This window comes from Octopus bimaculoides, chromosome 4, assembly GCF_001194135.2.
Source record: "Octopus bimaculoides isolate UCB-OBI-ISO-001 chromosome 4, ASM119413v2, whole genome shotgun sequence".
NCBI lineage: Eukaryota > Metazoa > Mollusca > Cephalopoda > Octopoda > Octopodidae > Octopus > Octopus bimaculoides.
This window is the reverse complement of record NC_068984.1, coordinates 56660828-56665977: the sequence shown is the minus strand read 5'-3', so window position 1 is coordinate 56665977 and position 5150 is coordinate 56660828.

The window sequence follows — 5150 nt, the reverse complement described above, 5'->3', positions numbered from 1 at the left end:
GGGATGAGGTGGTGAAGCATGACCTTCGAACATTGGGCCTTACCAAGGCAATGACTAGTGACCAAGACCTTTGGAGATAGGCTGTGCTTGAGAAGACCTGACAAGCCAAGTGGGACCATAGCCCATGGCCTATGCCAGTGGATCTAACCAGCCCACTTATGAATACCCCTTATTCATTGGACAATAAACTTTGCTTGTGAAGACCTGTTGAGGCAAGTGAAATCAAAATCAAAATCACTGATGTGGTCAATGACAGTACCACCTGATTGGCACTTGTGCCAGTGGAACGTGCAAAGCACATTCGAACGTAGTGTGTAACCAGCCCACTTATGAGTACCCCTCATTCATTGGACAATAAACTTTGCTTGCAAAGACCTATTGAGGCAAGTGAAATCAAATCAAAATTGCTGACGTGGTCGATGACAGTACCGCCTGATTGGCACTCGTGCCAGTGGAATGTTAAAAGCACATCTGAGCGTGATCGTTGCCAGGGCCACGGATTAGCTCCTGTGCCGGTGGCACGTAAAAAGCACCATTTGAGCATGATCATTGCCAGCGTCGCCATACTGGCACATGTGCTGGTGGCACGTGAAAAACAACATTTGAGCATGGTCGTTGACAGTGCCGCCAGACTGGTTCCCATGCAGGTAGCACGTAAAAAACACTTTTTGAGCGTGATCGTTGCCAGAACCGCCTGACTGGCCCTTATGCCAGTGGCATGTAAAAGCACCCACTACATTCTCAGAGTGGTTGGCGTTAGGAAGAGCATCCAGCTGTAGAAACTTTGCCAGATCAGACTGAACCTGGCTCACCAGTCCTCAGTCAAACTGTCCAACCCATGCCAGCATGGAAAGCAGATGTTAAATGACGACAGTGATGATGATGATATATATATATATGTATATATATATATATATATATACACACACACACACACACACACACACACACACACACACACACACACACACACACACACACACACACACACACACACACACACACACACACACAAACACATAGATAATATACAAGTGTGTACATATATCATCATGCCTATAAACAAATAAATCCTCTCTTTCTCAAGCACAAACACATGCATATAGGTGAAATATATATATGTATGTGTATTTCTATGTACACAAAGGTTCATCTATGTGTGAATATGAATGTGTTGTACAGATATAGACATGTACTCTGCAATTTTGTGTTAAAACTAGAATAATATAATGAAATAGTAATGTCTATTTATTTAAACTTGAAGCTACTTTGTTAAGAATTTCCTGTTTACCTTTATAATGCATGTCTTTTCAACTCATTGGCAGAATTCACAAGGAAACTGCTATTGTAACATGATGACTTTTACTTTCATTATGTCTTGACAGCATCTAAACAGCAATTTGGAAATTATGAATCAGCCTTTAAATATTTACTTCCAGCAGTATTCTTTAAATTCACATAAGCATGCACACGCATTTCCCAACTAAATATATTTGTAGAGAGATAAAAGCAATGGTAAATCATTAGAGTGATAGCCTATATAAGCCAAAGTTCATATCCTGCATCAGAATATGACACTGGTCAGTAACACTGCACTATATAACAGGTAAGAGACAAATTTTGTTGGTTTAGTCCATCTGATTGTAATTGAATGTATGGAGATGACAACTGTTGGAATCATGTTGTTATTTAGTCTCAGGTTAGCTTTGATCAAGTGAAGCCTATGATCAAATACATTCCAGTTATGACAATGCTATCCTTTCTCAAGTGTTAAGTAACCATAGTTAAATCTATCTATCTATCATCTTTTTTAAAATGATAGAGGTGATATGAGGGAGATTTGGCAACTACTTCAAACTCGTTGAACAAACACATAAATATTCCATCGTTAGTCACTCAATAAAATAACTGTATAACTAATAAGTATTTCATTACCTTGTAGAGTTTAGCTTAGATCGATCTGTAGATTACTATTGTGAAAGATATCACCAATAATAATTACATCCTTCTAGCATTATGATATTCTCATGGAATTAATCAGTTGTACAATATAATTCACTGTACCTCTGTTTCTAAACACAGTTCCATTGCATTCTAGCTTAAATTTTCATGTTAAACTATTATTTTCAACATGCCTTTGTTTCTCTCTCCCTCACTCTCTTCTGGATCCTATTCGTTCAAAGAGATTATTGAAACAATGATTTGAATGGAGAATAATTGTTTCTATCAGAGAATAAGTTATTTCTGCTACACATAAATCAACTATTTGAGATGTTTGAAGAAGTTGATCATTTCAGTCTTTTACATAATAGCAATTTCTCCAAGGCAACAAAATATTTATTAGATATATGCAGTTACCTTTCTTTGTGACCACAGTGATGGAGCCTCTACATAGCCATTTGATCTGCTTGAAATAGCAGCCAAATCTCCCTCAAATCACATCCCGTTGCCTTAAAAATGTATCAAATGAGGCACATGAGGGCTCATGGATATTCTAGTATCTCAGCTCACAACAATGTGACCTGTGTTCCATGTTGCTGACAATGAAAGAAAGAAAAAATTCTTATACATCTTATGAATGTACGTCTAATGATTTCTAATTAGTTCCTTTCATTTTTCTGATGTTTATTTTAATGTCAATATTTATACTTCTTAGTGTATTTTACAAGTATATTCATAACAGAAGATATATATCTTTATGTACAACTTAAAAGAAAAAGAAGAAACTTCATTCTTACAACTATTGTCTCCAAACATTCAGCATTCCAGCTGGACATGTCCAGCCATTATAAAGACAGTGCTTTTGATATACTAACAGTCCCTACCCCACTACAAAACTATAAAACAGTCAAAATGTTTAACAAAGAAATCTTTCAGCTGTTATAGTATACAACATTCACTTAACCAGAATATGCCAATGCTCGCTACCTACTAAAGGATATAGATTTAAAAAATATGCCCAGTAGAAGCCTGTTAAAATGTAGTTAGAGACTTGAATCACAGTACAGCATCTTGTGTGGATGGCCCATCACTGAAACAGAATCATGAAGCACAACTTTTTTTTTATGATTGTTTTCACAGCAAATGCAAGTAACAGCAAGTTTACAAAATTACACGTCTGAGACAACTGACTCCCAGCTAAAGTTACATATAATTAGAAGCATCAACCTTTTCAAATTTCTCAAGTTCAGATTTACCCTCACTCTGGTTCTAGGTTAAAAATAATAATTATTATCATTATTTGCAGTCATAGTTGTGTGCTTAAGAATGTTGCTTTGCAGCTACATGCTTTTGGGTTCTGTCCTAAAGCATGATGCTTTGGGTAAGTGATGTCTGCTATAGCCCTGATCTGAGCAAAGCCTAATGGGTGAATTTGTTAGACAAAAACTGAAAATAAGCTTCTTAACTGTCTGTTTGTCATCATGTTTGTCATCATGTGCTAAGTTATGGAGACATAAACAAACAAATACTAGTTATCAAGCAGTTGTGTGTTGGGGGGTGAACACACACACTCACATATGAATACTAAATCCATTGACATGGTGCCACATAGTGGGATGAACCCAGAACCATGTGGATGGGAAGCAAGCTTCTTACCATGTTTGTCATCATGTGCTAACTCTAAACTTGATCAGATCACCCAAGTAATATTGCTTATTTGCATCCTTTTGCGCAATCTTATATGGCTGTTCATATATGAAGAATGAGAAGAAATATTACCTTGCTTGGTGACAGGAAGAACATTAAGCCATAGAAAATTTGCCTCAATGAATTTTGCTTGTCCTATGCAGATATGGAAAATCAGATGATAAAACAACAATGATGATGAGAATGAGGAGGAGAAATTATTATTAATGAGACAATTCTCAGATAATATTTTCAAACATGTGAATCTACTCTAATACCCAAACTACACAGCTTTACAAATGCACAAATTCCTTATTATGCTTCCACCACTAATTTCACTTACTCTGTAGATTCTATACACACTCCAAAACCAGATGTGGCATCTATATCAGTACTATCCATTTAATTCACCTAGATATTAAAAATAGGGAAATATATCCACTCCAACTGAAAGTTCCCTCCCTAACTTACTCCAAATTATTTTGCTCCTTATCAATCATTCTCTAAAATTTCTTCATCGTAACCACTTCCCTTCTATATGCAATGGAATGTATGTATGTATGTATTTAGCTGTGCATGTATGTGTGTGTGTGTGTGTACATACATACATACATACACAGCTAAACATTTATATACATGGATATGCAGATACACAATCACACACTCACTTGAATGCACACATTCCTAAAAGAAATAAAATGGTCAAATTATGATAGGTTGATAGGTAGAGTTAATACAATAAAACAAAATAAAAGAGGAATTATAAGGTAAAAATCACCAAAGATACTATATAGACAACACTGATTTAGAGCGTGTGAGAAAGTTGACCAATAGGTATGGTGTGTCAGAGTTATCACAGATAATCCAAGTTTCTTGAACCAAGACATTTAATGTTGAGTGACTCGAGAAAAGGTTAATGCTGAAATTGGCTGTGTGTCAAGTTTTACATAATTTTCTCTTCTGTGAGTATATGCGTTGAAGTTTCCTAAATAATTTGAAACTAGTACAATAAGTATATAATTTTAACATGAGTAGAACTGAATGTGTAATATTGTTGATTCAATTATAGTTTTAGTAGCATACAACTGCTTCACCTATAATAAATTCACTTTCCATATAAGAAGTAAAACTCAGATTTGCAAACAATATGAAGCTTGGCACCAAAGATAATCAAATCCAGTATATTTCTTGTATATTTTTGCCAAGAGATTTGATCTGAATTGATGTGTTTAATCAAAAAGTATTATGTTTCAGCAGCATTATGTTGGTTAGTTATTCATTCACTTCTTTATTTGTTTGCTACTATCATCAGTCTTTAGTTATACTGCTATGACATAATCATTGATTCCTATTGCATCTGTCAATTATTTTTTCTCCAACTACCTATTTTATCAAATATAGTTACAGAATTAAAATGTTCCTATCATGGTAAGAAGCTTGCTTCCCATCCATATGGTTCTGGGTTCATCCCACTGTGTGACACCATGTCAATGAATTTGGTATTCATATGTGAGTGTGTGTGT